The 13,266-nt window shown below is 40.2% G+C and overlaps 1 protein-coding gene across 2 annotated transcripts in view; it reads left to right on the plus strand.

The window, feature by feature from the left end:
* pde10a (phosphodiesterase 10A) overlaps nt 1-13,266 on the plus strand; it is a 135,057-nt gene that overhangs the window by 5,219 nt on the left and 116,572 nt on the right. The gene's annotated exons all lie outside the window — the stretch shown is intronic.

Consider the following 13,266-nt stretch of genomic DNA (forward strand, 5'->3'; position numbering starts at 1 on the left):
TCCTGGACACTTGTTCTAGGGGAACTCATGCCCATAGAAAAGCAAGGTCTTACCATGGGCTGACAGGCCGGTGTGATTGCCACCCAGTGTGTGCCACAGTGCCATGCCCATCTCGGGACTCGGCCATGTAACCAGTGCTGAAATGGTCTCATATGAAGCAATCCCAGCGGCGTGACTGCGGCTGCATATACCATATGCCCCATGAGTCTCTGAAACAGTTTCTGTGGAACCACTGTCCTGTTCAAGCATTTCAGCACTGACTGTGCACACTCGCTCGTGAGACATGCTGTCATGTTGACAGAGTCCAACTTCATACCAAGAAAAGAGATACTCTGCACGGGGGAGAGTTTGCTCTTTTCCCAGTTGACCTGAAGCCCCAGATGGCTGAGGTGCTTGTCTGCCACTGAGGTGAAGGCTGTGCCGCCTTCCTACGGCCAGCTCCACGTTGCAGCCTGGGTGAACTGTGCTGTTGTGGCCACACAGGAGTGGAGATTGAGGCCACGGGGGATGCCCTCAGCAACGAGCAGGTGGGGGGACTGCCGCAGACGGATTGGTGGAAGCAGCAGCAGACCACCAGGGCAGGATATATTTTATCGCCTCGATCTGCTTCTGTACTGCCAATAACTGCTGGGCAAAGTTCTCGACAGCGTTGCTGAAGAGGCCGGCCTGGGAGATGGGGGAGTCAAGAATGCGAACTTTGTCGGATTCCCTCATCTTAGCCAGGTTGAGCCAGAGATGGCATTCTTGGACCACAGTGGGCCCTATCTTACACCCGGCGCAATGCAGCGCCAAGCGCGGTGCAAGAGTTTTTTGCTAGTTTCAGTCCGACAACAGTTATCATTTTTACGTCCTTCGCCACGTTGTTTAAATAGCAAATGCATTTGCGCCCACTTGTGCGCCCATGGGCGTGCTGGTCTGAAAACGAGGTGTGTTCTGGCACATTGTTAGCGCGTTGCTATTTTGAGGCAACATAAATAGACTGTGCCATTGACCAACTGAAACCTGGTCTAAAGTCAATGGCGCAATACATATATGTATATATATTTTTTGTTATTTAAAGAGCGCGTTAGTAATGTGTGCCTATAGGGGGGTCCACAACGCGCGTACATTCTGCTTATTAAACACACAGGGTTTACAGCAGCACACAAACATGCCAAATATTACAATTAAAAGGATTACAATGTAAAAGATTATTATTGTGTACACAAAGATATGGTGGAATCCGGCTTGTCCCGTAGATGGTCTGCTTGCACACTTTTACCTCGCACACGAGCAGTTCCGTTTGCGCTCTGGAGACGGCTTCGGTCTTTCCACTATCAAATTCCGTCATGTAAATAGCGAATCTGCCATGGTGTGAGCGCAACTGGCATTTAAAGGGAATGGGAGATGAGACTCTGATTGGTTTGGAAAAGCATGGCCGTTAGCTCTGGGTCAAACAACGTTACTATACCCGAAGGAGGCAACATTGCCGAATCTTCATCCCAAGAGGTGTCTAGCCCACCCTCCGATGCAGTGATCGGCAGCTGATCCTCCATTGGAGCCCCGAATGAGATGCTGGGTCCCCCATGAGAAGGACCAGCACCACCACCCGGAAGCTCCACAGCTTGCGATGCGATAGAGGAGTGGGGGGCCGTGGTGACTGACCCAGTGGGAGAGCCCCTACTGTAACCCTCAGATCACCCTCTGTATCAACCAAAGTAGCTCTCTGCTGGGCAGAATAACTAGAGGGGGGTAGCAGAGGGGACTCCACCTCTTTCAAGGTACTTAAAGGGATAGTTCACTTTGAAATTAATTTTTGATATGTTTTAGCTTACCTCAAGGGCATCCAAGATGTAGGTGTCTTTGTTTCCGCAGTAGTTTCAATTTTGATATTTTTAGGTCAAACCGTTCTTGTCTGTCAGTCATATAATGCATGTCGATGGTCACTGGCTCAAAACACAAGCACAGAGTCCAAATTAAAACAATTCCCCATCGTCCAAATGAAACAATTCCCCATCATAAGTACACATTGATGGCCTAAGACACGAAACGAGTGGTTTGTGTGAGAAAACGAACAGTATTTATATAGTTTTTAGCTCTTGAAAACAGCACACGTCCAAATGGTCTGACGGCGCGGGCGAGTATAGATGTATACATAGATGTCGCCTTGGCTACGGTTTCGTTCCAATGAACTGCAGTAGCGAAGGCGACATCTAGTGTATACATTTATACCCGCATAGATATATACACTAGATGTCGCTTTGCTACGGTTTCGTTCCAATGAACTGCAGTAGCCAAGGCGACATCTATGTATACATCTATACTCGCCCGCGCCGTCAGACCATTTGGACGTGTGCTGTTTTCAAGAGCTAAAAACTATATAAATACTGTTCGTTTTCTCACACAAACCGCTCGTTTCGTGTCTTAGGCCATCAATGTGTACTTATGATGGGGAATTGTTTCATTTGGACGATGGGGAATTGTTTTAATTTGGACTCTGTGCTTGTGTTTTGAGACAGTGACCACAGACCTGCATTATATGACTGACAGACAAGAACGGTTTGACCTAAAAATATCAAAATTGAAACTACTGCGGAAACAAAGACACCTACATCTTGGATGCCCTTGAGGTAAGCTAAAACATATCAAAAATTAATTTCAAAGTGAACTATCCCTTTAAGTCTTGATCTCAGCATCGCGATGGTCATCTTCCGGCAGTGGGTACATGACTCATCCACAAACACTGTCTCATGTTTACAGCCCAGACACATGAGACAGTGATCGTTGACTGTCAGCCGGGGCCCGGTATCGACCGCATCCAGAAACACACGGGTGAAATGACATCTTGAAAAAGTCACACCGGTGTTTTTTTCTTTTAGGGAAAGAAGCTCTTTAGTACTGAAGTGAACTGAAGTACCATTTTTTGAGCTTCGAAGCTTCGGTAGTAATTCATTACTAATGAACATCGAATATTCGAAGCTTCGGAGAGAGGGGGCTGAACATATTCTTCTCTCTAATAAAGGCAGGAATCTCTATGTGTCTGCATGTCCGTTTGCATGTTGATTATTTCGAGAACCGTTCATCCAGTCGACTTCACAAGGGAGTGCAGTGTGCAATATCACGCGAGACACGACACATTCAGAATGAATAAACTTTTAGTAAACTACAGAACAGTGCGTGCGGGAAGCGGCGCACCTCACGCGGGCAGGGTTTATATGCTCTGAGAACGGACACTGCACTAGTGATATCAAATGCACACAGGTCTGTTAACTTAAGCAATACTTTTAATAAGGTAGTCTAATATTTTTCTGACTAACAAATTACTGACACAGTAAAGGGTAGATTTAAATAAAGAAAAACAAAATTTAAATAAAGAAAAACGAAATTTAAATAAAGAAAAACTAAATTTAAATAAAGAAAAACAAAATTTAAATAAAGAAAAAACGAAATTTAAATAAAGTAAAAAGAAATTTAAATAAAGAAAAACTAAATTAAGTTACATTAAAAACGAGATTCATTTAGATTGATAATAACGGGTAAAAAGGCTAATACATTTTGTTTCTATTATTCTATTTTCCACAATGTCAAAGCAACAGCTTAACCCAAAACACAAGCTCAGGCATGCACTTCGGTCCATACAAACTCCACTGTTCTGCACTCTAGCAAGAGAATACTCCTGTTGCTGGAACACTTAGGCGTCGGTTCTATTTCTAGCATGCACACATTTTACGCGTGGCTTGAGCCGCGCCTGAGAGGTGTCTCACTCAGGCAGTGTGCAAACTCCAACCTGTTAACATGGGAGCCGAAATAAAAACGGACACGCCACGCAGCCAGTGTGTCGCCGGCCTTATTCAAGCGCGAATGAGAACCGTTTCGCGGGGGATCCCAGGTGTGAAAAAAAAAAAAAAAAAAAAAAAACGAATATTCTAATGGCAGATTTTCAAATCGAATACCAACCCACCGAACGAATATTCGAATATTCGGCTCCAGCCCGAAAATCTCACTCGCCAATGTCCATTGCTTGTTCTGTTACCAATCGAAGGTGATTGGGCTCCCTGAGATCTATTCGTCAATTTAGTTCTGAGGTTACGTCGAATGTGATTGACTGATATAGGGACAGCTTGCACCAGCGTAAACCCCCTTGTGGTGTTAAAAAAAACCCAGAATATTATTCGGCTGTTATTATTTTTGCGGCTGACCTATTGCATAGGCATTTATAGGAGTTTCCCTTTCAGACGCAAAATTTATGGGAGGAGAGTATTTAAATAAATCATGCAAGATTTGCGCTAGTCAATTTACTGGTATTTGCGTCATTATTTTCCGCCCAAAAAAGTATGTTTTAAACCAGATGCTAAATTGCGCTGCTCTTGGTAGATTGCGTTGGTCATTATGGAAATAATCCGGCTGCGTCTGTGTTTTTTAATTTGTGTGTCGTCAGTAAATCACGCGCAGAACTTTCCACTCCCATCTGCGCTTTTTTGTAATTGCGCTCTCATGCTAATTTGCCCTGTTTAGTAAATCTGGCCCATAGTTTCATAGTGTTGATATGGGCTTGGGTTTTATATGGCTGATAAAAGAATGTAAATATAGTCTTATAAAAGCTGTTGGTAGATTTGTGAACTGACACTAGGTGGAATGTCCACATTTAACAAGGCAAATTGCGGTTATCTCAAAAATTAGCTGACAACTAAACGAAACCCCAGCAAATCTCTGACACTGTAAAAAAAGATCTGCATTGTGTGTATGATGCTTGTGCAGCCCTTCTAACAGTAATAATAATATACCAAGCACAATAAAAAATATAATCTGAAAAAAATTCATCCATGAAGATACTGCTTGTCTGTAAACAGATAAACATAAAAATTGCAATAAAAATAATCAACAATCTTTATAGGAAGATTTATAAAAAATTAAAATAAAAGTTTGAAAATATACATTTTTGAGTATCTATTGAGTACAGTGCTTAACCATCATGAAACACATGTAAGTCTCTCTGTCAGGCGTGGTGCAGTAAGCCAAGGATGTGGAAAAGGATGAAAGTTAGGCTAGTTAACCGAGAAACTAATAATTTATAGCATAATGCAATAATGTTTATTGATGTTATTATTAATAAAATATATTATTGTTACTAAGAAGAAAAAAAAGGCATAGCTAAACCTTTTAACCACTAGATGGCATTAAAGGTTTGAGTCACTTCTCAGGCACTGAAGCAATGATTATCATTCATCAGCATCACACTTATCATACAAAACAGTCACAAAAAAGATTTTTATTTTACTTTTATTAGTAGATTGTGAAAAAAAAAAAAAAAAAAAATATATATATATATATAAAATCAACAAAAAGAAAAAAAGAAAGAAAGAATGTATGAAAATGTCCATGTTATATGATGATGTTATATAGGCAACAATTTAGATAAATGAGAATTAATACTAATAAAACACTTAACTTGTGTAATAAGGGTCATACTAGAATTAACATGACATTATAGAGTTCTGATAAATATTAGAAAAACAAATGTTCCATGTAATGTGTGTGTGTGTGTGTGTGTGTGTGTGTGTGTGCGTGTGCGTGTGTGTGCGTGTGTGTAGTCCTGGTAAAACCCTATGTTATGGGGACAAAATGTCCCCATAACCACCTTTATGAGGTGACAGTAATTGTAAGAATATTTTTGTAAACATATTTCTCATTTATTTCTGTATTTGTTTCCTTTCTTCATTCAACTGTTACGTTACTATGTTGAAGTTGAATGTATAAATTGAAAAGATGGTGTGGTATAGTGATGAGGCGTAGCCAAATACTTATTTTAATCAGATAAATTTGATTACCACAATACATATACTTCTAGTTGTAATATTACAGTTTTAATTTTAATATTCTACTTGAATATTTCTCATATAACTAGCTCAAACAAAATGTGTTACAACACTCCCTGGTCTCTCCTAAGACAATACGACATCTTCTAAGAAAAGATTTCAATTTTATGTTAAAATCTATCTAAACAGAAATTATATTTAGGATCTGTCAAGAGATTAAAATAATGAATCTTGAGTAATTTTTTCTCTTCTTTACAACAGTACAACTTCAGTTGTTCCCCAGAACTGTCAAAGCTTGTGATAGATAGACAAACTTAGTTGACTTATTAACATTTACATTTTGTACATTTTTAGTAGTGACATAATACTGAAGTTCAAGAGTAAAACATGATCGTACAAAACACAATGTGTTCATAGGAACCATAATTTTATGGTTATTATGGATGATAAATAAGGCATGTAACATGCTGTGTTTCTTCATCATGGGCACTTTTTGCCTGTGGATCCTTAAAAACACACTCACTTATTTATTTAATGAACATTTCCACAACGATATCTTTTCCACCACATTTCAAATTACTGTATGTGTTTTATGTGTATTCTCTTTAAAAGCAAATGGTGAAAATGACTGTGATAAAAATAACATTTCAAAAGGCTTTTGTCTTGCTATAAGGCTAATTTCATAACCAGCATTTAAAATTTAATTTAATAATATTTTCTCATGTTTGACATAATTTGACATAATTACAGTTTACTGGAAATGACACACACACACACACACACACACACACACACACACACACACACACACACACACACACACACACACACATACACACACACACACACAATATTCTGTTCATGAGTGATTTTCACCTTGATTTTTCTTGAGATTTCTTTACTCATAACATGCCTTGATGATGCCACAGCTGTGGGACAGTTTGTTTAAAAATTGAAGTTAATCCTTTATAAGTATTCCACCCTTTGTTTAGATTAGTAGATTTCACAATGTAATAATTAATTTCTTCATATTTTAAGATGAAATGTCTGGGTCTGTGGTAAAATAATAACATCTATATATAAAAATGCAGAAGGCATGGTAAAAAGTTTCCAAGATGACCCCATGGAACATAAAAGTGCCCATATTTGAAGAAACACCTAATGGCATTAACAGGACAGTCATTATCGGTGTGTATTTTCCTTGCAATTATTGTGCTGCCGTAATTTCATGAGGAATTCAAATTAGATGGAGACTATTCACCACTGCAGAATAAATGCATTATTCTGAGATCGCTCGGCGACCCAAGTTTGTTTTAAGCACAGAACACGGCATACTTCCACGAGAATGGCATGTACTTTCCAGGGGTTTGTGAGCCAGCATTAGAAAGACACAGGAGGCCGTATTACTTCTTTGTTCTTTCTTCTTGAGAATAAAATATTCTGTAGCAGGCATAGTGGGACCCTGACGGCAGTATGACATCACTCGTGTGTAAAACGGTGCCGTAGACGTTAGGTGGGGGTTGAAGCGGATGCTTTTGTGCAGGATGTACAGTGCTGACAGCCTCAAACTCTTAAACTCTTGAAGATCTGTAGTGAGCATGCACACTGTTTTTTCCATTTTTCAAATTGAAAAAGGAGAGCTGATAAAGAATGATTAAGGGAATAGAGGTTATACATCCATCCTTTGAAGCCTCTGACATAATGAAATCACTGAGCACATGAAGCATGCATGGACACACTCATATGAATCAGTATAAACTGACACATTCATATACATTATACCTTTTCAAAAGTTTGGGGTCAGTAAGATTTTCTTTTTTTAATTTTTAAAGAAATGAATACTCTTATTTAGCAATAAAATGAACTGTAAATATAATGCATTAAATTAACTGTAAAGACTCTTACATTGCTACAAAATTGTTTTTATTTCAAATAAATGCATGTGAACTTTCTATTCATCAAAGAATCCTGAAAAAAAAAAATGTGTCATGATTTCCACAAAAATATTAAGCAGCAAAAACCGTTTTCAACATTGATAACAATAAAATAAAAATTCTGAAGCACAAAATCCTCATATTAGAATGATGTATGAATGATCATTTGACACTGAAGACTGGATGCTGAAAATTCAGCTTTGCCATCACAAAAATGTATTATAATGTATTAAAAGCAACTCTTTTAATTGTAATAATATTTCATAGTATTTTTATTTTACTGCGCTTTTGATGAATAAATGCAGCCTTGCTGAGTGTAAGAGACTCAGAAACATACAGTAAATAAAAGAAACATACAGTAATGGTAGTAGTAATAATAATAATACAGTAATAATTGAATGGTAGAAGGGTAAACCTGCATATCAAGCTGATTTCAGTCACTTAAATTTAAAGAATGTTCCGGCTTCAGTAGGCTACAATAACCACATGTAACATGTAAATATGTAATATAATATGCATTTACATTTCTCGCTCATTAAAAAGAGAAGAAGCAAGAAATGTGGTTACACTAACACACTGAGAATTTTTTTTTTTTTTGCCGAAACGTATTACTTATAAAAACGTACAATAATAAAGCTTGAATTTATTAAGTAATTTTTTATTTGAGTTTATTAAGTAAGCTATTATGTAAATAAAAATAATTCATGGTTTAGTGTAGCGCACAGATTCAGAATTATATCTGCTGATGCCGATACCGATTTGTTTGATTTTCTTTAAGGAGAAAAAAAATTCTCCCAATTATTCCCAACTACACAGGGAATCCACTCATGTGATACCGTTTATTGGCCGATACATGGGTGCATCCCGAGTTTAGTGTGTGGGTGTATATACTGATAGTACAATTTGTACAATTATATAAATAAATAAAATAATATAATAATTTTAGACTGCTCTTTATAATATTTTCATGTCAATGTTTTTTATTTATCAGTAAACCTCATGCAAAAACCTTCAACAACACATTATTTTCAAAGGTCAAAGTAATATCAATAAATACAATAAAAATATATTTTTATTCAAATTAAGTTATCAAAATGTGCAGTTCTGTGACTGTTGTACGATCCAAAACTATATGTGTTGTTAATGAATTCTTAAGATGATTGGAATACATGAAAAGTACAAGTGTGTTTCAGCGAACAGGGGTGTGTTACGTGTGCTTGGTTTAATGTCACACACGCTTAGGAAGAAGTGTGAAGAAAAAAAATGTGTGGAGCCGTAATTGTGCGAGCTTTGATGTTACAGCACGGCAAGCTCTTTTAGTCGTCCCTCACTGACGTCAGCAGATCACAGAGTGTAATATATGGTGCCTAAATCCGTGCTTGTTTTTTTTTTTCATATGTTTTTTTCCCCTCTTCACGAGAGCCCAGGAGATAGTGACGTGGTCATATTTATCATCATAATCAGCTTTCGGAGTTAATGAGGGCAATGATTCAGGTTCAGAACGGCCTCTCTGAAATTCCAGGTCACTGGTCTCAATGGATGTCACATGCGAGAGAGTAAGTGTGTGTGTCGTCCTCCATATTGTCTTCAGAGAGTCACAGTGACGTAGAAAGGGAATGTTTAGGGAAAACTGTGTCAGGTGTGCTGATTGATTATGAGAATTGTCTGACGTTTAGCCATCACGGACATGTGAGGCCTCCTTCCCTTCCCTTTACCTCTGTACAGATAAAACGTTGTCGGGATAATTCTGGTTCACATGGCTACGCGGAAGCGCTAAAAAATTCTGTATTATACATTTTTCAAGGCTTGTACCTTGGAACCTATTTCATGGTTTGCGTTCTCGAGCCACCAGGCACTGTTTTGTACAGATGGGCGTTTGGATCACATTAAGGGTTTTCTGTTAGAACGGTGTCGTGTAAGCCTAAGTTAATAACTAATGATCATTGCGACGGGAGTGAATCAATCAAAACTAACTTTAGCTGGACAATAACTTTATTCTAGAGCTGCTGTAAAGCCCAAATAATCTCTGTTACTTTAATTTCCTATTATCACTGTAAAGCTGCTTTGAAACAATCTGTATTGTTAAAAGCACTATATAAATGAAGGTGACTGGGTTCGGGTGAACTCAATGGCTTTATTGGTGTGACAAAATTCTCGTTAATGAGATGGAATCCAAGAAATCAGCCTCTGCTTTTTGCCCTCCAGACCACTGATAAAATATTCTGGGAGAGTCTGTACAGAAAACACAGAAGCTCTTTAAAATGGGAGAGGCAAGGCCCCCCTCCTTTGTCTCTGATGCTCAGGCTCGACTCGTCTAATGAAGTCAATGTGCCACAAAGCCCTTTCTTATTTTCATTGGTTTTAAGTTAGCAAGCAAAGATCACTTAGGCTTTGTGCTTTGCAACAGCACGAAAAAAAAAGATAAATTAGAAATAAAGATTTTTTTCTAACCACAGGACGAGAACTGCAGTTCCATCTAGGGCTGGGCGATATGGCTAAAAATATTATCACAATATTTCTATCATGACAACTCTCTGAAGATTTTTAGCATGGTAATTGATATGACAATATTAATGTATTTGGTCTTGGCATGGATCTGCTGCTGCTGCAGAGCAAGTACAGGGACTTGCTACTGCCAATACATACGCCGATACACTGCTGTGAGTATGTAAGACATACTGCTGCTGAACAAATAGCATCTAAATAGCAAATAGCACCCTCTCCCTCTCCCCTGCTATCTATGTGTGCCTGGGACTGCTTTGCCGAATGGCTTAACGCTAGTGGACTATTGTTGTGTGTACCTGGTCGCTATTCCAGATACTGTAGCTTAAAACTAGTGACTTGACTTAAAATGTGTATCTGGGCTAGTGAAGCCAAGATAAATTAAATAGTGGCTTAGCAATGTGAACCTGAGTGCCGTACCCTTAGGTTTATTTAACTAATGACCTAAATAGCTATGTGTGCCTGAGCCAATATAGCTCAAACTTACCTAGGTAGAAACACACACTATGTCTATGTAACAAACAGGATATGATGTTGCAAGCTGATAGAGATTAAGAAAACAACTTCTAGCAACCACTTGAGCAAATCGTTTTAAATTCTTTGCCATTCGATTGTTGTCATACTTTTCATTATAGTCAAGTCATGTTCATTTATATAGCGCTTTTACAATATAGACTGTTTCAAAGCAGCTTTACAGTGATAATAGGAAATTATTGTAACAGAGATTGTTTTGGCTTTACAGCAGCTCTAGAATAAAGTTATTGTCCAGCTAAAGTTAGTTTTGAATGATTCACTTCCGTTGAAAAGATCATTAGTTATTAACTTAGGGCCGCTTACACGACACCGTTCTAACCGAAAACCCTCAACGCGCTCCGGCCCGCTCATTCGCACAACAGTTTCTGGTGGCTCGAGAACGTAAACCTTAAATAGGTTCCTAGGTGCAAGGAAATAGGTTCCTTTTTTATCTCTGCACAAGCTTTAAAAACGCAAACCTGTGAAACCGCTGACGGCATGCACATGCGTATTACGTGTTTAGTCTATATGCACGTTTGAATATAAATGTGCGCAGGCGTGCAGTCTTTCTTTACAAATTGACCTCAACAAATTACTTGTCTGGCCTTAAAAATGTATAATACAGAATTATTTATCGCTTCCGCGTTGTAATGATTCAGGTCTGTGTTCCTCTGTCATGTCCCGTGTTCATCTGTTCCCCATTATGTTGATTAGTCTCCCCAGGTGTTTCAGATTGACCACGCCCCCTTGTTATCTTGTTTAGCTTGTTTGTCCTTGTATTTAAGCCCTGTGTTTGAGTTCAGTCTTTGTGTGTTCTTGTTTGAGTTGAGTGCTGTTGTCTTGCTTTCCTGTCCTGAGTCATGTTCCTGGAATCTATGTTTGTGAAGTCTAGAGTCTATTTAATAAACTACACTGCATTTGGATCCCGCTTTCTCCTTGTCTCCGCCGCAGCATCACAGAAGAACACAACTAAAAATGGATCCAGTAGCTGTAAACAACGGTGCTCTAAGAAGTTGGCTATCCTCTCTGTTCCAGGATGGCCAGCCCATCGAGAGGTATGCTAAGGACTTTTTGACATGCTGTCATTTAGCATCATTAGAGGACTCTCAGCTCATGGACATATTTTGGAGTGGGCTAGATGAGGAGATCGCTCTGATGATGCCAGATGATAATGCTGGATGGACCCTAGAGGGGTATATCAACCTTGCTCTTCTCCTGGGCGGTTCATCATTTTCTGTGGGCTTGGTAGTTGAAGAACCCCACAAGCTCACAGTACCCCCTGAGCCAATTCACGCCCCGTCCGTCCAGCCTGAGTACATTCCTGTCGAGCCTGCACTTCACTTCAGTCCTGTTGAGCCTGCACTTCACGTCACTTTTGCTGTTCCAGAGATGCTTCACGTCAGTTCTGCAGATCCAAAGATGGTTCATGTCATATCTGGCGATCCAGAGACTGTTCACGTCATATCTGTTGATCCAGAGACTGTTTACGTCACGTCTGCTGAGCCTGAGTTTCTTCACGTCAGCCCTTCCGAGCCTGAGTTTCTTCAAGTCACGTCCGCCAAGCCAGTGTCTTCTGACAAGATGGCCGCCGCTGAGCCAGTGTCTCCAGACAAGATGACCGCCGCCGAGCCAGTGTCTTCGGACAAGATGGCCGCCGCCAAGCCAGTGTCTCCGGACAAGATGGCCGCCGCTGAGCCGGTGTCTGTTCCTGAACCGGTGTTTGTTCCTGAGCCGGTTTCTGTTCCTGAGCCAGTGTCTGTTCCTGCCCATGATCCCATGGACGCCCCCAAGGAAATTTTTTGGGGGGGCAATAAGGCCCTGCCGTGGCCGCCCGAAGGGTCGTCGTCTCCTCCCTGGCCGCCCGAAGGGTCGTCTCCTCCCTGGCCGCCTGAAGGGTCGTCTCCTCCCTGGTCACCTGAGGAGTCGCCTGCTCCGCCCTGGTCGCCTGCACTGCCTGCTCCACCCTGGTCGCCTGCTTCGCCTGCTCTGCCCTGGTCTCCCGAATTGCCGCAGTCTCCAGACCCTCTTCCGTTTCATGGTCCAGGCCCACCATTGCAAGGTATTGGTCCCATTCCCTGTGCGGGTCTGGCCCTCCATCCCTCCCCCGGGACCGCCTCTGCTTCACCACCCTCCTGGACTTTTGTTTTCTGGGGAGTGTCTGGAAGCCACTCTTAAGGGGGGGGGGGGTTATGTAATGATTCAGGTCTGTGTCAGAGAATGTCTAATATGGCGAGAAGTTTCACTCTCACTACACTTCCGGCTTCTGAACTGGTTGCAGTTCCACTCTGATTCCATATGAGGGCGCTCACAGGACGAGTGCAGAATGAATGGAGGTCAATGGCGGTATACCCCTCAAAATCCACTTTTCTCAGGATATAATTTTTTGTCTAGTAATTTGAATGTTGTATTCGAAAGGAGATGAAAAGAAATTACACATTGCTGGGTGTTAGATTTTTTAGAGTCACTTATTTGCTTTAAAAAGTCTTTCAAAATGTCAATGACGTCAGAATGCTGACGTCATT

This window comes from Rutilus rutilus (genome assembly GCF_951802725.1).
Source record: "Rutilus rutilus genome assembly, chromosome: 20".
Taxonomy (NCBI): Eukaryota; Metazoa; Chordata; class Actinopteri; order Cypriniformes; family Leuciscidae; genus Rutilus; species Rutilus rutilus.